This window comes from Octodon degus, unplaced genomic scaffold (genome assembly GCF_000260255.1).
Source record: "Octodon degus isolate 3935 unplaced genomic scaffold, OctDeg1.0 scaffold00002, whole genome shotgun sequence".
NCBI classification, from domain to species: Eukaryota; Metazoa; Chordata; class Mammalia; order Rodentia; family Octodontidae; genus Octodon; species Octodon degus.
The window spans coordinates 33,111,083-33,133,844 of NW_004524578.1; the positions used below are offsets into that span (position 1 = coordinate 33,111,083).

The following is a 22,762-nucleotide window of genomic DNA, read 5'->3' on the forward strand; positions in this document are numbered from 1 at the left end:
ATACTGTGCTCTCTCCAGAGAGAGAGAGACAGAGACAGAGAGAGAGAGAGAGAGAGAGAGAGAGAGAGAGAGAGAGAGAGAGAGAGAGACCCACGATCCCCCACAGGGATAGATGTCCTGATAGACCATCGGCTGATGCTACCTCAGAAAGACACAAACCCAAGTGACTCCCAATCAGCTGCCCCCAAACCCTGGGTGACAGCATTACCTATTGCAGCAAATCCTCCTGAAGTTAAGATACCCTCAATGAGCCATCTTTTTTCCTGAAGGGACCTAATTATGACCCTGACAACCTGGAGGTGACAGAGAAACCACATAGAGACCCTGAAGTGCCAGAGTGCTGATATGAGAAGGCAAGTAGCAGGCAGGCGAGGCTAGCGGGAGCCAGAAGTGGAGTCCAGGAGGGGGAGCGAGTGCAGGGCAAAGCGAAGTGCACTCCACACTGCGTGGCTGACGCCTTGTCTGTGCGGCAGGGGGTTCAGGAGGATTTTAGAGACAGCACATGGGCTGACTTACACCGAGGAGACTGAAATAAGGAGAGCCAGGATGGCCAGAATGTAAGGAGAGGAGGAGGCTGAGGCATCAAAGCGATAGTCCGCATAAGAAGGGGGCTCAGGCCAGAGCAGGAGCTGTTGAGTTGGTGAGGAGGGTGGAATTCAGGGGAGACGAGCCTCTTGAAAACGGAATCACCATTTCTGGAGAGGCAGGAGACCATGGGAAGACCAGATTGGGCTGTCTACATCAGCTGTCTGACTTACAGTGGTCGGAGCTCAATTTACAACACAAATTTCACATGCATATTTGCTTCCCAAGGGCAGAAATCATGCATCTAACAAGATATACATTTGGAGAGTTCTAGGATGATGGTAACAATTCAGGCATCTTTGGTGCATGGGTAGAAAAGAACAGATTGTTCCAAGACAGGAAATGAAGATAGGAAAGAGAGTCCAAGTCCAGGGCTCCAGGGTGGTCCACAGCACACCATGTGGATCAAGGGATAAACCTAGGCTTTCCTGCCACACTGAAAGATGAAGGCCGCATGTCCAGATGGCCAGTGGGCCAGTGCCAACCTACGGAACTCTGTCGACAACAGCCAGCTGCTCAGCACACTCTCCTGGCTGCCAGCAGGGAACAGGCCACCCAGCTCTCACAGCCATCCAGCAGGTCTGGCTTCCAATGTGCACAACTATCAGGGACAAGCTACTGCCAATGGCCAGGAATGAAAGGAAGTCAGGGAGATGTGAAGCAACACGATTCAGAAACAAAAACCAGCCAGGTGTGGTGGCGCACGCTTGTAATCCCATCATCCAGGAGGCTAAAACAGCAGGATCGTTGCAAATTTAAGACCAGCCTGGGCTACAAAGTGAGCTCAAGGCCAGCCTGAATTGCATAGTGATACCCTAAAATACAAAAACAAACAACAACCACCCCAACAACACCTTTTCCTTCTCTTTCCTCAGCTGCACTACTTAGTCCTTTCTCTAAATCTATTCTTTCTCAGACTCCATCAAAGCCAAATTGACTATGAGCTGTCGGAGGACAAGCCCAGATTCTATTCACCACTGTCTATCCATCAGAGGACATACCTGCTACCCAGGGAATATCTGGAAATTAAATGAAAATAGGTATTATTTTTTGCTCATTCTTTCTTCTTTGCCTTCAATCTTCTTTTAATGAACATAGATTTCTTTTCAGGAATTTCTACTTTTTCTGTTGCCAAATTTTGCCTGCTTCATAGTCTGTCACAGATATTCCTTCATGAAGGATAAATAAGGAAGGAAAGACAAGAAAAACTGCCTACTCACTTTGTAGGGTTCTTATTCAAGTCCTGCCTTGCAAAATCTCATCCCTAGCGAAATGTCTGTGACTACTGCTCAGCATAAACACTTAGGTAATAAAATACAACCTTGAAGAGACAATGGCAGCTCTTCCTAGCCAGAACTTCTTGTTCTGTCATGACTGAAATGTTTATTCTCACTACAAATACTCCCCACATGATTCAGCAAATAGTCACTTGCTTCGCAAGAACTAGCTGTGTTCCCAGATGGTTCAAAACTGGCTTGGTGACCCAATTATTGTAGGCAGCTAAGATGACAGGAATCCTATATGCAGTCAGATAGGGCCAGGCCCTTGAGGGCGTCAGCCCTGAGGATGAAAACACTGGAATGATGGAATTATCAGGCCTAAATGCCTCCTCAGGAGATAAAATAAATGGCATCACCCGGTCCAATAAAGTCTAGATAGACATCAGTCACCCGGAGGTGAATGACCGGGACCTCTTGATTCATCTCTTCCTGAAAAATTCTTTGTTCTTTCCACGTCCACTGGCTACGTGACCCGCTTCCCCACCAGATCAATACTATCTAAACACCTCTACTTATTATCTTATTGGTTAATCATACTTTTGAACTACATTGTTCCCACATCATGATTTCGCACCTACCTTGTGAGTTTTGTTTTATAAAACTTCCTTTGAGGAGTGGGCTATTGCCAAGCCCCTGCTGAGTCCCCTCCTGTCTCTCAATACATTTTTCCTCTTCTCAACCTCCGTTGCTCCTTGGAATTCATTCTTTCATTTCAGTGAACACAGACTTGGTGGACCTTCACCTAGCAGGCTGGGAGTTATACTGCTTCCCCTACATCACAATGACATCATCTGTAAATGTTGTTTTAAAGAAGGAAGCTGTCTATGAGGGCACATGCCTGGGCATACGCATTTACGAGAGAACTCTGCTCATAACCACATGTTGAATATTTTCCAACCCAGATTATATGGTAGGCCACAAAACAAGTCTCAACAAATTATTTAAAATTAAAACCATATTGAGAATTTGCTGACCATAAGAAAACAAAATAGACATCAATGACCGAAAGTTCTGTGCTTCAGTAGAGAGTCAATGTACTTCCTGGGCATTCCCCATGATTCTGATGAGGTTATCTCCATTTCTTCTCTAAGAGCCCTGTTGTTTGTATCTGGGACCCTCTTTTAAAGGGCTTCCAGCACCACAGCACAGAACTGGCTACCAACGGCTTTGCTCCAACTCCCTCCCCAGCTCAAGGATCCCCCACCAGGGAACCGTCCCAGGGCTCCTCCCCAGCCTCCACCTGAATCCCCTCCAGTGGATAGTGGCTAAGTGCTTCTACCAACTTTGTAAGCAACCCTCTGATTCATGGAATTGATTAACTCAGGAACATGACTTTTTTTTTTTTTTTTTTTTTAAAGCAATGTTCAGTTCAGGAATTTTGGAATTTGTAGCATCAGCTAGGATTAAAGCTGAGTCTGTAAGTGGTGATGAAGTCAAAGAAAGAAATGAAAAACTTGAACCCAAAGAATATAATGTCAATCAAAAAATAAGTAAGAATTGAGATATGCTAAAGGTGATATTTCAAGTCCCTTAAGAAAAAGGTATATTATTCCTCCAAATCATACTGCAGCAATCACCCTGGAATATAGGGGGTGACTAGAAATATTGTGAATGCTTACCTTTAAAAAAATTACAGCAAAATACAACTTGTCATTAATCCCCCTCAGTTTACTCTCCTTGGCTCATCATTCTTTTCCTTTTCTGACATAGTCTGGAATTCCTCTCTCATGATTGTTTTTAGAAAATATGATTTAAAAAAATTTGGTGAATACTGTCGCCAAGCGCCTTGCAGCAGCATGGCAGGCTTATGGAAGCATCATGGTGTGCCCTCACCAGCTTCCTCAGTAGACCTGACAGCAAGCGACCGCTGCCTCCTCCCCACAGTCACACTAACTGTCAGAGCAGGTGTTTTTAATTGATACAGGACATCAAGGCAGCTATGACACTGTAACAAGAAAATATTCACAAAGAAAGACTTTCAGAATTGCTTCAGTTACCAAAAAAAATTGTTAAAAAGAATTGCTTTGGAAAGTGGTAAGGATGATGGAATAAGTGTTTTCAAAGCAAGGGGGAGGTATTTTATTAAATTAATTTATTATTATTATTATTTTGCTCCGAATGCCTTCAGGGCAGATTTGGCTGGCTTGAGTTGTGGGGATCAAACCACAGCAACCTGAGCCTGATTGCTTTGTTGAAGCAGTCACTTAAAGAACTGAGCTAAGGGGCATGCCCCCAATTATTATTATTATTATTACTACTACTATTATTATTTTCACTGGCTCACACCAACCTGGGGACAGGGCTGGCACAGTATGTGGTGCTGTGGATCAAACTGCAGTCCCTGTGCTTGCCTAAGCTTGCTTAAAGAGATGCTTTAGACTGCTGAGCTATCTCACCAACCCCATGGAGGAAGTATCTTAAACATCATATTTTTATTTTTTGATCACACCTCATAGTTATGTACATAAACTCTGGATTAAGTGTAATTAGGATCAGCCGGAAATACAGCTCAGTGGCACAAGTGCCTGCCTAGCAAGTGCTAGGTCCTGAGCTTGATTCCTGATACCCACAAAAAGAAAAACAAAAGATTAATTAGGATCAAATCCATGCTCTATAACTTAATAACTGTACGATCAAGTACTAGTCATTTAATCTTCATGAGGTTAAATTTCCTTCCCTATAAGTGATAAATCATATCTTAAAGTACGAGTATTAAAATGAAGTAGGATTGAGGGCCAGTGAGCTAGCTCAGCTGACCAAGCTCCTGCTTAGGCAAGCGCAGGGACCGGGATACCATCCCAGGCACGACATGTTGAAGCGGCCTTGCCCCAGACCCACTTAGATAGCCACTGAGACCTGGCATGGTGGCACACACCTGTAATGTCAGCACTTGGGCAGGGGCCCTCAAAACAGGAGGATCACTATGAGTCCAAACTGTGTAGTGAGACCCTGCACCAAATACATAAATAAAAAAACAAAACAAAAATTAAATAGGATCCTGAGAATTTTCATGTAGTGGATTCAATGAATAATAAATATTTTACTATTGTTACTGCCTTGCTAGCCTCAGCAAAATAAATTTCAGCTAAACAAAGACACACACAAGAAATGCAACCATAAAAGTAACAGCACAAAACATGTATGACTATTTTTATAAACTGGCAGGCATGATACAAAACCCAGAAACAGTGAAGAAAAAGAAAACAGTACTGATTGTGTAAACATTTAAAAATTTTACTGTTACAACTGAAAATGACAGCATCAGCACATAAAATAAAACTCTTGAAATAAAAAAAGCAAACAACTCCATAGAAATCTATGAGTACATTGTTCATGGATAGAATATACACACCCCCAAAAGACAAATGAAAATCTAGGTGAAATCACTGAGAAAGAAATCAAAGTTAAAATAGTAACTGCCTACAGCTGTATGTTGTGATTACCTATGCAGTATCCAGTTGGCAGGGCTTAAAACGGCAGTTATACCTCTTATGGATAAGAGTTTGCAGAAATAAGCAATGGCATTCATCAATAATCAAAGAGGACAACTGTGTCCAGGTCTATCTGGCTATATTCAGTTAACATTTTGTTGTGCATTTGCTTTGATCTAGAAATAATTCTATTGCTAGAATTTCATCCTATAAAGAGGGATCATTTGTCTATCTATCATCTATCTGTCTATTTATCTATCTATCTATCTATGTATCTATCTATGTCTGTTTGAGCTTTCCCATTCCTGGGACAAAGTACCTGACTCACACAACTGAAAGGACATGAAATTTATTTTAGCTCATGGTTTTCAAAGGATTCAGTCTCTGGTCAGTTAGTACTTATGCAGAAACACAATGGTGGAGAAAAACTGCTCATGCCACAGTAGCCAGGAAACAGAAGGGACAAGAACCCACCCTTCCAGGTCACATCCCCAATGACCACCTCCAATAAACCTCTATGGCCTTCAGCATTCCGCTACTGAACCTACCAGTGGGTGAACCACAATCCAATGTCCCACAATCCAATCACCTTCCAAACATGAGAGGCTTTTGGAGAACATTTTTTTAATTTTTAAAATCTATCTATCTATTTGGTACAGAGTCTTGGTACACAGCTCAAACTCATAGTGATCTTCCTGTTTCAACCTCCCTAGTGCTAGGATTACAGGTATGCACCACCGCGCTCTGTTTTGGTGGCTGACATGGTGCTCCCGTGGTTCCAGGGCTGGCATGGCATATGGTACCAGGGTTCAAACCTGGGTCCTTCCACTTGCCAGGCAAGCACTTAGATCCCTGAGCTACCTCCCTAGGCTGGAAAACATTTTAGATACAAACTGTAACCTGGTCCCAAAAGATTCCTGTCCAAGTATATTTAGTCTATCTCTAAGAGTAGCCAAAGTCTTAACAGTTTCAGCATTATTGTAAAATCTAAGCTCAAAGTCTCCTCTGAGACTCAAGGCAAACTCATAGTTATGAGCCCCTGTAAAAGTAAAAAAATGGAATTAAATAGTTGCAACGTACAATAATGCAGGACAGACCTTTCTTTTCCATAAGGGAGGAACTGTAAGACAGAAATGAATTGGACCAAAGCAACAGCAAAATCCAACAGGGAACATGTTGAATCTTATAGCCGCATCAGCATCCAGGGTAAATTATGGGGAGACATGCGCTCCAAAGTCCTTGCTCAGCCCTACCTCATGGTCTTCCTGGCTGCAGCCGGAGGGGCCTCTCTCTCAGGTTGGCTCTGATCACTGCCTAAGGTTTTCCTTGGCAGATCTTCCACATTCCTGGCGTCTACAGTTTCCTGGATATCTACCGAGACTTCCCCTTCACTCTTAAAGCATCACATACCACCCTCCCAGGGGCAAATTGCTGGACCTCCTGGGAAGCCATTCCCTTAAGCCCAGCCCTTTACTGTAGGACACATATCTTACACAGCACAGACTAAAATGGAGAGTAAGGGTGGGTGTATAGGTGTGGTAGAGTACTTACTAGCATGAGCAAGAACTTGGGTTCACTCCCTAGCATCACAAATATTGATTTTAATTTTATTTTTTATCTAGTGATCCTCCTGTCTCAGCCTCCCCAGTGCTGCGATTGCAGGCATGGACCACCATACCAGGTTGCAGTGGCCTGCTTGGTGTGAAGCTGGCACAGCATGCGGTACTGGGGACTGAACTCAGGTCCTTGCGCTTACCAGGTAGGCACTTTGACCACTAAGCTACCTCCCCAAACCCACAAGTATTAGTTAATTACCAAAAGTTGTTAAAAATTACAAACTCACAGGAATTTCAACAGGATTATATTAAACTTGATTAGTTGTAAGGCGTACATAAAAAAGAATTTGTGAAAGAGCGATTTCTAAATTTTTTTTTAAGTTGCAAATATATATTACTAGACATAAAAGCATACCATTAAAGCTCTATTGTTCAGCAGGCTTTGAATGACATAGAAGATAAACAAAACAGAACAGAGTCCTGAAAAGGTCCTTATAAAAGGGGGATTTTATGATACAAACTGATTTCAAATGAATTTTAAAAGATAAATAGCATTGAATGAACTATCTAAAACTTCAAATGATGAGATTATTGTGATATACAACTACTTAAAACTTTTACACTAAATGCAAAAGGAGTATGAGGGGCTGGGGCGATAGCTCAGTGGTCTAAATGCCTGACTGGAAAGTACAAGGACCCAGGTTTGAACCCCATTATCATATGCTGTGTCAGTCCCAGGACCCTGGGCAAAACCATGTGTGGTGGTGCGTGCCTGCAACCCCAGCGCTGGGAAGGCTGAGACAGGAAGATCACTACAAGTCCCAGCTGCGTAGTGAGACCCTGTACCAAACAAATAAGTAACAGATTTTTTAAAAAAATAAAAAGCATTATGAATAAATAAGCAAATATGTGGCACACACAAAAATGGAATTTTATTCAGTCTTAAAAGATGAAAGAAATGCTGTGTGCTAAAACATGGATGAACCTTAAAAATAGCACACTACGTGAACTAGTGACAAAAAGACAAATCCTGAATGAGTCCACTTACACGAGGTGCCTTGGTTAGTTGCATCCAAAAGACAGAAAGGAGAAAGTTGCTGACAGAGGTGGAGGGCCCGGCATGAGGGCAGCTATTTAATGAGAGCAGAGTTTCCGTGTTGCAAGACACAGAGGTTTCAGGGATGAGTGGCACCAACTGGGGCACAGTAGCATGAATATGCTTCCTGGTAATGGTACGCTGCCATCCCAGAACTCGGAAGGCTGCGTGTGGCAGGGGGATCGCTGCGAGTGTGAGGCCGGCCTGCACTGCACAGTGAGCTCAACCCCTGCCTGAACTACACACAGTGAGACCTTGTTTCAAAAATAACCCCCCAAAAAGGTAAATACAGTTAATGGTAAATATAGTTAAGATGGTAAATACCATATATATTTTAGCACAATAGAAACATTTGAAAAATAAAGAAGTATGTCAGAATAAATACTTGCATCTTTATAAGAAATGACAGATTAAGATCCAGATAGATACAAACTTTCTGCAATAAATACAAATAAGAAAAAACTCAAGAGAAAAATGAGTAAAAGACAGGGCTAGGGATATAGTTCAGCTGCATAAGTGCCTGCCTGGAAAGTGCAAGGACCTGGGTTCAGTCTCCGGTACTGCATGCTGAACTATCTACCGAAACCAGGTGTGGCAGTGCACACCTGTAATCTCAGCACTGGGGAGGCTGAGACAGGAGGATCACTATGAGTCTGAGCTGTGTAGTGAAGCCCTGTACCAAATATATACATAAATAAGAATTTTTAAAAATTTAAATGAGTAGAAGATAAAGATAATTCACAGAACATGCATGACCCACAAATATAGAAATATAAAATTGTAGCAGTAATCAGCAAAATGTAAATTAATATAATGTATCTTTTGTACTCATTTTCTTGCTGTGGAAATTAAAAAGCAATCAGCAAATGTTAGAAGGGGTGGGGGCAACAAGTCATCATATATTGAGTTTAAATTAGCAAAACGGAGGGAGAACTACAATTCAAAGCATTGTGTGTATCAAATAGAAATACAGGCCAACCTTCTGCAGGACAAGAGTGCTCTTGGGAGTTCTGCCCACAGAAACATACACACTTGCACTAAAGATGAAAGCACAGCCTTCTTAAAATGCCATTGCTAATGCTGAATAAATGTAAAGAATCTGAATGTCCGGGAATGAAGGAAAGGATGGATAAATTTTATTCTCTTTCCACTTTAGAGGAACATGGAGACATTAACAAAAGAGGCTGGTAGAAATCTGGAAAGAACTCTAGTACTTGGAAAGGGACAAGGGAAATTGTAGAATAAATAAACATACTTGAAAACTTACGTGCATGTACCTATTCTGTATATCTGTAGACAAGATGAAAACACCTTAGAAAGTCATTTAACAAAGCGGACCATCATCTGTAAGTGTGGTGTTCGGGTGACAGTTGCAAGTCTGTGTTTCACTGCATACACTTGTGCACTGTTTGAATGAAACCATACTCATTCGTTGCCTAGGTTGTGCTGCCTTTCAAGCTAGAGTAAATGCCAAGGAAGCAGCAGAACTAGAAGGAAGAGAGAATCTGGGCAAGAACCTCTGTCTAGCTTTAAATAAGCTTGCTTGGAGGGAAAAATTTCCCTAGAAAGATCAAGATATGCTATTTGTGTTGTTTTTTCCAGTTGCACATTATTTCAAAACATAGAGGACTTCCTCTTCTAGGAAGGCCAAAGTAAAGGAAGGCCAAAGCTCCTTGTTTCTGTAAGTGAATGAAATGACATTCACAAATATTTTTCTCTACTAAAGCCAACAAATGCCCAAGCCCAGTTCCCACAAGGAAAACACACCGCTTCCTCTTGTCAGATACAATATCACTGATTCCTCATTCAGAATCATAATAGTTTTCCTGACGTGGCTCCTTTCCCAGGACACAAGAGGTAGAGAAACATTAGAGACCCAGCCCAGTTGCGGTCTCTCCACTAGGGTGACCTTGCTCTATTCAGGTGAAGAAAAGCACAGAGGGAAACAATCCAGGGCCACAAGGTTTCCCCAGGGGGGTTAAGGGCCCCTCTGGACGCCGGCACCTGCCCTGGTTCTCTCAAAGCTGCCTTCCATAGGGAAAGTATGGACAACAGGAAGGGCACTGGGGCGCAGATATAGTCCCAAGGGGACAAAGAACAGCTGAGAATTAGCTCTGTCCAGCAATGAGATGGGAGCTTCCTGCTACTGGGTCCATGCTAACAGTACCCAAAGGCCACCAGAGGAGAGTGGAACTAAGCATGTCCTGAAGATTTTGAGTAGGCGCCAGTGGTTAAACACCCCCACCCCACCCCAACACACACACACACACACACACACACACACACACACACACGATTCTCAGACTTAGCTCACTTTGGGAAACCCTGGCACTGTGACCCTTTGAAGCTCTTCAACTGCAGGAGTGTCAGAAAGCAGCATAAAGCAACCCCGGAGAGAGATGAAACAGAACAAAGATGAACAGACCACTTCCAAGGCCACTCTCAAAAGCCTGGACTGTGAGGAACAGCAGGTGGTTGTGAGCAGACTCCCAAGTCCAGTTCTAACTATACCTGCTGGCTTCCTGAGCAGACTCAAACTTCTAAACCTCTCCGGGGCTCTGTTTCCTCGTGGATAACAGGAGGAGGATGACAGTAGTATCTAGAAATATTGTCCCTGATGAAGTTTAAAAGCACAAACACACGAAGCTCATACTTAAAATAGTGCCTTGACTATAGTAAGTATGAATCATTATTATTTCTTAAACAAGGAAACAAACTCAGACATGAGAAGAAACAACCCAAATCCAACAGTCTGCTCAGAGTTGGGACTAAGACTCGTCTGCCTCTGTTCCTCATGCCATGGGCCTCCTAGATCAAATGGACCAGCACACACCATTCAGTGGCCCCTGGCCACCTCCACTCCTTCTGCCCTCTGGAGTCAGAAATAAGTTTATTTTCAAAACTCTTTCTCCAGAGTTCGAGGCAGTGCCCGCCCCATCACATAGCAGGCGGGATGGACGGACGGAGGAGGGAAGGACGGAGGGGTGCCTGGACACGCGGACGGGGTGGGTGGACAGACGCTGGCCCGATGCTCCTCCCGCCGGTGGATGCCAGGGCTCTGACCTAGGTCGGGCGCAACGTACCGCCCCCCGCCCGCTGCGGCTTCTCGGCCGAGCGCTCCCAGCCAGGCGGCCGTCGGGGCGCGGGCGACCGCGAGGAGCGGCCGGGACGGCAGCCCGGGACACGGCTTGTCGCGGGAGAGCGGAAGGGCCCGGGCCTTGGCCGCGACTCGAGCAGCGGGCGGCCGGGCGCGCAGTGGGCAGGGGCGCCGGCCGTACTCACCCGCGGCGGCGTGGGGCGCCGAGCCGGCCCGGTGCTCGGCGCGGGTTCGGACACGGGTGGACGTGCGGGCGGCTCTGCTAATCCGTGCGGGCCGGGCCGAGGGCGGGATTCCGGGAAGGCGGGGGGCGGGGGGCAGGGCTTTTGCAATTTCCCGTCCGCTCCGCACTCCGGGCGCTCCCGAGACCCACAGGAATTCGCCTCCGGTGTGGGTCCCGGGGGTGAGGATCCTCGGGCGGGGGCCGCGGGGACCCTGCGGGGCGGAGCGGCCCGGAGCGGACGGGCAGAGGAAGCGGGAACTCGGGGCGGGCAGAGCGAGACAGACAGGACAGATCTCTAGGCTCTCCGCTTCTCCCCGACTCAGGAGCCATCTGGAAGCGCTCGGTGGGACAGTTTCGCCCCATGGGACAGTGCTGAAGCCTTCGCTTCCCAGAGCTGCGTGTACAGCGTCCCTTACTTTTCCCCTTTAAAGTGCGATCCTATTTACACAGCCCAGGCTTGGAAAGACAATCTGCGCGTCTCCTTGAAGTTGTGTGACTGGAAAGGGAAGGCCAGCTGGACTTCCAGAAGTCACGTAACACCTACAGCCACCCGAACACGGCCCCTCCCTGGCAGCCTTGGCCCGAGAAGAGCGTGGCAGGCTCGGCTTCGGGTTTGCAGGGCTTTGCGGGCTGGGTGGGTGGACAGGTCCTGGTGGGCTGGGCCTGGCTTGGTTCCCATTTAAGGATCATGAAAAGTGTCACAGATGAAAGGTCGCTGAGAAGACACCAAGGATGATGGTGAAGACTCCACCATGAATCACGTGTTAGAGTCACTTCTTGAACTGACAGAATGACTCTAAGTAATGTCAGAATTACTAATGCAAAATGTTACCATGCCTTTATGTTTGCGCACGTTTTGTCCCTCTCTGATGTCTTCTTAGGGACCCTTCTTTTCGAGATCCTATTACATGTAATATCTACTGATACCATACTAGACAGCTGAATCACATAGATATACTACGGCATTCAACCAAGGCTAGGCTTTCCAGGGAATCCGTGAAGAGGGTAACACATCATAATTGTGGATGGAGGCGCATCTGTTAAAGGCCAGGCCTCAAGTTACAGATGGAATGATGGAATAATGAGGCCTACATGCCTCCTTGGGGGATAAGATAAGTGGTACCTCCTGGTCCAATAAAGTCTAGATAGATATCACTCAGCAGCTGGGTGACTAAGACCTCCTAATCCATCCTTTCCTTAAAAAGTTCTTTGTTCTTTCCATATACATTTGCTACATGACCTGCTTCCACGTTGGATCAATATTACCTAAGTAACCATACTTATAATCTTACTGGCTGATCACAGTTTTGACCTACATTGTGCCCACCCCATGATTTTTGTGCCCCTCTTGTGATTTTTTTGGCTCTATAAAACTTCTTTTGAGTAGTGGGCTTGTTGGCAACCCACTTGCAGGTCCTTGCCTGTCTCTCAGGAGTTATCTCCTTCAATAAAATTTTTCTACTCAAAGCTTCTGTTGCTCCTCAGAATTCATTCTTTGATGTTGGGGAACACAAACACAGCATCTCTGACATCTGCCAGGTTGGGAGTTACATTCATTTCCCCTATATTGGTGCCACAAAGACCATAGTGTGTAGTAAATATTTGATGATAATGAGGAAAAGGTACCTTTTGTCTAGTGAATTAATGCATCATCCTTTGCCACACTTCTCATTACTTAAGAGCTTTAGAGAATCCATTAGTACAGCCATATGCATGGTTATGAGACTATCATGCTAGGTCCTTCCGTAACAGTGGGAAAGGTTTTCTGATTCCATGATTTCCCCAAGGAGGAAGGAGGGAAGGAAAAGAAGAGAGAATTTCTTTATAGAAACTATTGAGAAGATGTATCACAAAAGATGAGATATCAAGTAAAAAATGTTTAGTATGAAGAATTTCTACTGAGCTAATAATCAGAAGAGATGGAAGGGTAAAATGTTTATGCCCACATAAAATTCATCTACTTTTGCACCATGCTGATTTTTAAATGTATTCCTTTACGCTGCACTTCAGTTCATGTAGCATCTTGTATGGTCTTGCCCCTAGGATGGGTGTACTGAGTGGAATAGAGTGTTCCCAAATTTCCTTTCTATCCAAGACCTCAGAATGTAATGTTGTTTGGAAATAGTTTTGTGAATTTAATCAAATTAAATGGAGCCATACTAGCTTAATCCAGAGACCACTGTGTTTGTAAGAAGGGGAATATTCAGACACAGATACTCAGGGAAAACACCCTGTGTGTTAGTTACCTTTCCTTTGCTGGAATGAAATACCTGACACACACAATTTAAAGGAGGAGGGGTTTGTTATGGCTCACTGTTCCAGAGGTATTAGTCCGTAGCCTGTTGGCTCAGTTATTATTAGGCCCATAGTGAGATACAGCCATCATGGTTGAAAGGCACAGTGGAGAAAAGCTATTCACGTCATGGCATCCTGGAAGCAGAGAAAGAGAAAAGAGGTCAAGTGAAGAGCAAACTGGAGGGCAAGCAAGATAGCTCAGTGGACTAAGCACCTCCTTAGGCAAGCACAGGGACTGGGGTTCAGTCTCCAGTACTGCATGCCACACTGGCCCTGCCCTTGGGCCTGCTGAGCTGGTGACCTAGTCTGGGCATGGTGGTGCACACCTGTAATCCCAGCACTGGGGAGGAAAAAACAGGTGGATCACTATGAGTTCAAGCTGTGTAGTGAGACCCTATACCAAATACATTAAAAAATAATAATAATAAAATAAAAATTAAAATAGAGCAAGCTGAACCCTTTAAAGGCAATGATCAGCTGGGGACACTTTATTTAAACTATCACACTATGTGATTATGGAGACAAATTATTGTGGGTCATGCCAATGAATAGCAGGGATTGCTGATCACCACCAGAAAGAGGTGTAATGGATTCTCCTAAGAAAGTTCCAGTCTCCACCACAACTTGATTTCAGACTTCTGGCCTCAAAAACTATGAGAGATGAATTTCTGCTCTTTTAAGCCATTAGATTTGTAGTAATTTCTTGCACAGCCACCCTGGAAACTGAAAAAGATTATATTCCAAAGGTTGATTTTAAAAGTTTGTCTGAACAAAACTAAAATTAAATAGATGAGATATACTAGTGGCTTATTAATCTAAATTGGAAAAATCCATGATTGCTTAGTGCTGATAAAACTGTGTTGCAAAAGTGCATATTTATTCTACTCTTTTTAATGCTTCTCCTTGATGTTGTTCTTCCTCTTGATTCCAACAGCAAAATGCTCCACTCTTTCCACAGGTTCTCGACTTTCTTCACCTTCATCTTCTTGGGCTTCTTCTTTTGACTGCCCCTCAGATGTCAGGTCTTGGACCCCATTTTTCTTACTTACTTTTCTCTCACAGCTGAGATAAAATATCTGATGTCCAGAATTAAGGAAGGAAAGGTTTATTTAGCTCACATTTCAGTGTGGAAGTTTTGGGCCATACTCAGCTGGCTCAAAGACTGAGTGGCACATGGCAGTGGAAAATAGTAAAAATAAAAGTAAAAACAGAGAGCAAGGCTCTCTCCCTCCTCTCCTGGAGGCCGCCTGCCCAGGGTGGGTGTAGCACTCACACCCATAATCCCAGCATTGGACCGTAAATCAGTCACAGACTCTAGAAGCCACTCCCAGTGACTGCATGAGGCTTTGCGGGAACATGTAGACACAAACCATAATGCCATGGTGAAGTTTCTTCCTTAATTCAGTGTCTCCTGAAAGATCATGTCCACATGTGTGATTTCAATAGTCACATGTGCACTTTTGGCTCTTGGATCTTCCTTTCTACTGCACTAATGGCATCTGAGCTCCCGAGCAATGAATTTGAACCTCAAAATCAGTCTGGTCAGGATCAAATTCTTCAGTTTTCCTAACTTGAGTCACCTGTGCTAAGTGAATGGTCCACCCTTTAACATTTATTAAGTTAGTGGTCCAGCTTTAATTTTAATATCCTATAGTCAAAGAAAACTAGAATTCTGGGAATTATGTAAATCCCCAAACTTAGAAAGATCCTACATCCATCCTCCCTTATCTCCCATCTTCCATTCAAAATCTTATATGTGTGACTATTGTCTGTCAGGGAGATCAAAGAAGTATGCACCCTTGCCCTATTGAATTTCTCAGAGGAAAATAGTTCTGTAGCTGCCAAAATATCAAACGCATCATCATAAAACCAACTATGTAAGTTAGGAAATACAATAATGATTCTATCTGTTCAATTCCTAAAATATCTGTAATTATATATTGGGAAGTATTTGATTACTAGACTGAGTTTGAGATAATTGGGAATCTTATAAAGAAAGTGGTTTCATTAGTCAAGAAGTGCAATAGTTTACTATTACACTTATAAAAATTTTGTAGCTTATCAGCATATTATCACTTTTGACACTAGAAGATTCACTAAGGCTTTAAAGCAGGGTTTTTTTTTTTTTGGGCAGCTATGACTTACAGTGCAGTTAGGCCAAGTACAAGAGCCATACCATGCACAACCAGTCTCGAAAATGGCACAGAAATGGCCTCAAGAAACCTTGGTCAAATCTCTGAAGAGTGTAGATCCCAAGTTCCTTAGGAACATGCATTTTGCCAAGTAGCACAACATGAAGGGCTTCAAGAAAATGCAAGCAAACAATGCCAAAGCCATGAACGCACGTGCCAAGGATATCAAGGCCTTTGTCAAGCCCAAGGAGGTCAAGCCCAAGATCATTCCAAAGGGAGTAAACCTCAGGCTCCCTCCACTTGCCTATATTGCCCACCCCAAGCTTGAGAAGCAGATCCATGCCCGCACTGCCAAAGGTCACAGGCCTTGCTGGCCAAAGGCCCAGGCTCCAGCCAAGGCCCAGGCTCCAGCTTCTGCTCCCGCCCAGGCCCCCAAAGGTGCCCAGACCCCCATGAAAGCTCTGTAAAAACAGAAAGACTGATGTGACCCTTGGGGTGCCATCTGTGGGGGGTTGGTGTCCTCCTGTGCTCTTTATATAAATAAAACTGAGGCAGAATATGATAAAAAATAAAATAATGGAGGTTTTTTTTCAATTGTGATTGGTGGTAATGTTGACACTATAATAAAGTATAATGAACATTAAAATGTTATATTGTAAATGAATCCTTCTATTGTGAAAAACTAAACATGAGGCCTTTCCCAAGTTTTCTAGTCTAAAAGGTACCACAAAAATTAGATAATTATTTGCAAATATCGAAAACAGGAGATCAGCAATGAGAAGCATAGAGGTTGAGATTAAGAAGGTGCAGGGAGCTTCCTCATTTGTTTCCTTGCAACTTCTCTTAAGTGAATCTAAGTGAAGGATAAGGTCATTCAGTAGCTCTGAAAGCATTCCTTGCATTAACTACATATTATTGAAAAATTGAATCAAGATTGTGCGTGTTTCACCCTTTCTTAGAGGTCGCACCTGTGCTCACACTTTGCTCTAGAAGTCATTATAAACCAGCCCATGAAAAACTTTTCTTTCCTTGGGTCTTGGAAAAAAAATTGAATATGTGTTTGCTGAGATAGCTGCTTTTATTTTCTTGGACTTGCTTAATAGATTGGAATATAGTAGCTGATTCTGAAATATAGGACATTATTGATACAATGAAGAAAAAAGTAATTTGGCGAGGATTAGGATTCGATGTGAACTTTTGATAAGTACTTGTTTAAAATTAATTCAAAAGAGCCTATGATTGTGTTCATATTTAAACTGCAGTTTTTTTTCTCCATAATTTTATTGAGAAACAAATAGCAATGAGACAGTTTCAAACCAAATTGGTAGGACAGTTTCAATAATTAACACATTGCATACATTCTTCCTCGTGGTTAATTGCTGTACAAGGTGTGGACACGATATCCTATTTACAAACACTATTAGAACAAATCCCTCTATTCATTAAGAGAATGTAACTATATATCTATCCTAACCATTTTGAATACACAGATACAGAATGGACATTCATCTGTATCCCCTTTTTTTGTTAAGTTCCGTTATTTGAATATTATAGGTGTGTAAACTCAGCAAAATATTCTGAAAGAGTCCAGTAGTCCATAATAGTATTGGGTGTTCCGCTTCACTGGCAATGTCAGAAATTGTTGACCTGAGTCCCCTGTAGCTCAACATAACAGCATGGCTTTACTTCTTATACTTCGCTTTTATACTTTTCTGCTGGATGGTTAAGACCAAGGTAAAGCAGGACCTATGCAACAAGAGTTGTAGCTTTTGGGTCTGATAAGGTCAGTAAAATCCCCTCAGGATTTATCCTGAGATCCTGTACCTCAGATTGTAGAACCTTTGTCAGTGTCAGCCATGTGGATGAGTCACGGCCATTGCTTGGTCAATGTGTTCTCTGTGAAAGCTGGAGAGAATTAAACTGCAGTTCTTACAGAGAGCATAGTTGGTTACTGCAGCGTGCGACCCTGGTGGCACAGAGGATGAAAAGACGTTTGGTCTGAACAGAGCCAGAAGGACCATTCCCAAGAGATCAGTCAGTATGGGTAAGACTCGATGGAGCAGTTCCGAACCAAGAACTCTCTAGCTTTTACTGCAAGGAGAAAAAACAGCTTGGATGAGCAACTGTGTCCACACAAATCTATTACATAACATCTTTAGGTTAATCTGAGCAACTTATCAGGCAAGGGGAGGGGCAATGGCCAAAGTTAACACTCTTCTCGCAATACCTTATTGTTCCCAGTATGTGTCAATTTCCGCACACTCTGTTCAAGGCCTGCAGGACTTTGCCCTGTAGGTTCTTTCTTGACTCCAGGCATTCCTCCAGCCAAGTCCTCCACAGCTGGGGATTTTAAAAATCCTGTATTCTGGTAATCTTTATGGTTTAATCTGATAAAGACTATCTAGTATGCTTACATTTAAGGCAGTTACTAAATGCTTGTGCTTCACCTACCATTTTACTATGTATTTTCTTTTTCTGCTGTATCTACTTTTGTTTTTCTATTTGTCCTTTGCTTCCTCTTTTGGATATTTGAATAGCTTTTATAATTTCATTTTGATTTCCATGTTGGGTGTTTTGTCATTCTCCTTTGCATAGCAGTTTAGTATTTTCTGCGTGGATTACAACATACATTCTCAATCTTCGCTGTTGATTTGAGATAATACTGTAATGTTTCTGATAATAGGTTATATTAATCACTTTCCCATCACTGGGACAAATAACCAACACCTACAATTTAAAACAAGGGAGGTTTTTGTTGTTGCTGTTTTGTTTTTGGCTCCCAGTTTCAGAGGTTTCAGGCTATGATTTGTTACCACCATGGCAGAAATGGTGTGGTGGAGGACATGGCAGAGGATGACTGCCCATCCCTGGTATCCAGGAAGCAAGAGGGGGGGAAAGATTTGCATGTGACAGTCCACCCTTCCAGGTCACAGCCCAGTGACTCACCTGTTCCAAGCAGCCTCTTTCCCTAATAGCACACTCGCCTAGGAACTCCACAGTGAATCAATCTCACAGGACTCAAGTCACCTTTAATTTTTTTTAATTCTTTTTTTATTTATTTGATACAGGGTCTCCCTACGCAGTTCAGACTCGCTATGCAGTTCAGAGTTGTAGTGATCCTCATATCTCAGCCTCCCGAGGGCTGGGATTATAAGAGTGTGCCACCACATTCGGCTTCAGGGCTGGCATGCTGCACCCAGGGCCCACAGGGCATGTGGTACCGGGGATCGAACCTGGGTCCTTACGCTTTCCAGGCAGGCTCTTACACCACCAGGCGATCTTCCCAACCCTCAGTTACTTTCTAAAGCTCCATCTCTGTATACATGAGACTTTTGGGAGACATTTTAAATCTAAATCTTAACATCAGTCCATTTAAACACACCCTGTCCTTAACACTATAGTTGTTATATTTATAGACATCCTAAAATCCATAAAATGATATATAGTTTAATGAGATTAAGAGAAAAACTAATCTTTTATATTCACTCATATATTTTATTTTTCCCAGTGTTCTTAAATCCTTCCTAAACATTCATTTCTCTGAGCCTAAGGAACTTATTTTAGTATTTGTTTAGTGGAAGTTCATTGGAAACACTTTTAGTTTTCTTTTATCTGAAGTTTTTATTTCACTTCATCCTTGAGGGATATTTATCAAGATATAGAATTTTGAGTTCATTGCTTTTTATTTTTATTATTTAAAGGTATTATTTCCATTTCCTCATTACCATTGCTTCTGCTAAGTCACCGTGATTTGAATCTTCTTTCCTCTGTATATAAAATGTATGTTTTAGGGCTGGGAAGATAGCTCAATAGAATAAACACTTGCCTGGCAAGCACAGGGTCCTGAGTTCAATCCCTGTTACTGACAAAAATATCTTCAAATATAGAATATATCTTTTTTTCCCTCTGATTACTTTCAATATTTTCTCTTCATACTTGGTAGGAAGTTTGTCAATGATGTGCTTTGGAGTTTTAAAATTAATGCTATTTTCACTGTACCTATCATTTTTCAGCTTCTTAAATTTGTGAATTTATTTACAAAATTTGAGAAATCCCCAAGCAATTTATATTCAACAGTATTCCTTTTCCACTATCTTTCCTATCTCTTTTTGAGACTCCAAACATACTAGGTCCTTATGACTTTAGGATATAGTCATAAATCTCTATTAATCTCTATTCCATTCTTTATGCTTCATAGATTGGATAACTTCTACTAAACTATCTCTATGTTTATTTCTGATTCTTCTCTATTCATTTTTATCCTGCTTTCAAAAAAATCTGGTAAGTTTTGTGCCCTAGATAGTGTGTATTTTAGTTCTATAGTTTCAGTTCTTTAAAAATATATTTATTATTTTCCCACCAATAGTCTTTTTATTCTTTTAATCATTATGGACATGTTTTCCTTCAATTCACTAAGCATCACTATTCTAACTGCTTCTAGAATTTTCCTGTGGTATTCCAACCTTTATATCATTTCATGATCAGTCTCATTGACTCTCTTATGAAGATGGGACACTTTTACCTGGTTTAATTATTTATCTTTTTTTGAAGTGTCAAGTAATTTTGGAATACAACTTGGACATTCTTCTACCTACTATATAATAAAGACTGTGGGTTCTGTTTTATTCCTCAAATTGTCACCAATTGTCTCAGAGTTCTTTTCCCTAAAATGGATAGAAATCAAGAATTATAGACTATATTTCCTTTGATTTAGTGGCTTCAGGCTTTGAGTGTAGGTCATTCTCAGACCTGAGTGTTATGCTTAGATTTTACCATCACAGTCCTTAATGTTATATCTCTAAAATCTCATTATTAATGGTTCTCACTAGCCCTTCATGGTGAGCTCTTCATGGTTGAATCTCAACAACTTTCTAGAACTCTTCAACCACCTCCTGGCATCAGCTCGCTGGTACTCTTCCACAGGGGTCAGCTATTGTTCTTCTCCTGCTCTTTAAAGCTCTTTAGTAGTTCTCTGGCTTCCACTGAGTCTTCCTAGACCTTAGTGTTTCCAGAGAATTCTAAGTGAAATTCATTCAGTTCGCTCCACTCAAGGTACAAATCATGAGTAAGCAAAAGACCACACAAGGGAGGATTTTACTGAGGTCTTTGTTACAACAGTGGGTTTCACAGGAAAGATCCTTCCTCAGTTGACTGAATGTGAGGGTCTATATAGAGCTAAGCTACTGCATGCACAATTTTTGTGTCTTGTTGACCTACTTGGGGACTTTTGAAAAAGTGATGGAGAGGGTAGGGTCATCAGGAAGATAGTGGTGCAGTTATCTGGTGTGGCTGCAGGGCTGGGTCTTCTAAGACGGGTCTATGTTTGAAGGCTTGCTGTGGCCAAAGCAAATCTCTCTCTCTGAGCAGCTGTGGGGCATCTAGGTCAGCCTTAGCTGTCTTAGGGATTACTTGGCAGAACTGTAAGAACAGCAGCTATTTGACTGACAGCTTCCACCATTTCTAAAAAAGAGGAGAGGTCAAGCTGAGAGCATTGATAGTTTCAATAAGAGTTCAGGAGTGGAGGCAGTGTTAATCATGGCCCAATAAGGCTGGAGGTTCTGACATATATCAATGAGATCATAGCTCCTCTGATCATTAAAGGGAATAGGGAAGGGTTGGGATTCAGTTTTCTATCTAGCAATGTCATTGGATTTTCTCTTTAAATGGGCAGTTATTGTGGTTAGACTCCAACTGTAACCTTGCTTATACTGACATTGCTTATATTCAGTAGCACCTCAAATCTGAGTCTATTCTTTTACCTTCAGCTGAGTTAGTTGAGTTGGCATAAATACAGTTTGGATATTCTCCAGGAATTGGTACACAAAATCCAGGCCTCTTCCTCTCCAGCCCCCTCCTTTCTCTGATCTCCCACTCACATTACGAAGTTTGTGTTTGCTTCAAACTCACTTCTGCTTCCTCAAGCCATCAGTATTGCGTGTTTTCTAATAGAGTTTATATAATTTGCATAGCACAAATTTGGGCTAATCTCAGGTCAAGGGATTTAAGAGTGGGAAACTCTCTCCATGTCATTCCCTTTGGACAGGTATGGATTCCTTTCCACAGTCTGCTGTTACCCACTTTCTACTATTGTCTTTATCAAACATTTTCCATCATGTTTCATATTATTATGTGCAGGAGGGTTGGCTTAATGCCACTTAATATCCAGCTGTGACAGAAGGTGTCCCTCCCTACATTTGCAATTAGATCTGTACTAGGTTAGCACAGGAAATGAATAAAAGGTATAAACTGTTAGCTGAGATTCCTCTCTAATAAAACACTTTTGGGGAACAGGTTAGTCAGCTGTTATAATAAAAGCCCAAGACAACTTATGAAGAGAAGAGGCTTATTTTTTAGCACACAGTTTTGGAAGTTCTAGTCCATAACCAGAACTTTATTGACTTTGGGCCTGTGGCAGTACTTCAAGATGGCAGGAGTGCGTGGTGGAGTAAAGCCACTCACCTCAGGCAAGGGAAGCTGGAGAGAAAGAGAACAAAGGGCCAGGTTCCCACTGCTCTCTTTAGTGACTCAGAAAACTTCAACCAGGCTCCATCTCCCCATTGTGCCACCCTGGGAATCAAACTTTTAATGTATGCACTTGAGGACATTTAAGATGCAAACTACTGCAGGTTACAACCTCCTCCCCCCTTTTTAAGAAAGATTTGCCTGTCTTGGCTTTATACCTGAACTGGAAAATTGAGAAAAACAAAACAAAATACTTACTCAACGCATGTAAGGTTAATCGATTTTGGCTAAATATCGGTCACGCCAGTGAGAAGATTTACAAATACTAGCAACAATATACTGCAATGGAAGAAGTTTTAAACAAAAAAGAGAGTGATTAAACTTGTTCTTGGAGTTTCTCTGAATTTGGTTTCAGAATTAAATGCAATAATTATTTTAGGGAGGCATAGCAACCTACACTTTTGTCTTGGCGTTTCAATTAATTTAAGTTCTAACTGATTAATTAATTTCATTTTTAAAATTTTTTTCCATAATTTTATTGAGAAACAAATAGCAATGAGACAGTTTCAAACCAAATTGGTAGGACAGTTTCAATAATTAACACA

At 42.3% G+C, this 22,762-nt stretch overlaps 1 protein-coding gene across 3 annotated transcripts in view; it reads right to left on the bottom strand.

The window, feature by feature from the left end:
* Osmr (oncostatin M receptor) overlaps positions 1–11,342 on the bottom strand; it is a 69,094-nt gene extending 57,752 nt beyond the window's left edge. Inside the window, exon 1 of one of the 3 annotated variants that reach the window (XM_023711879.1) lies at positions 11,231–11,340. The gene's annotated coding sequence lies outside the window, so the exon portion shown is untranslated. Of the gene's footprint in view, positions 1–3,484; positions 3,512–11,230 lie in introns of those variants that run through there. The other 2 variants (XM_023711881.1, XM_023711884.1) reach the window with 2 other exon arrangements.
* Between the last annotated feature and the right edge of the window lie 11,420 nt (positions 11,343–22,762).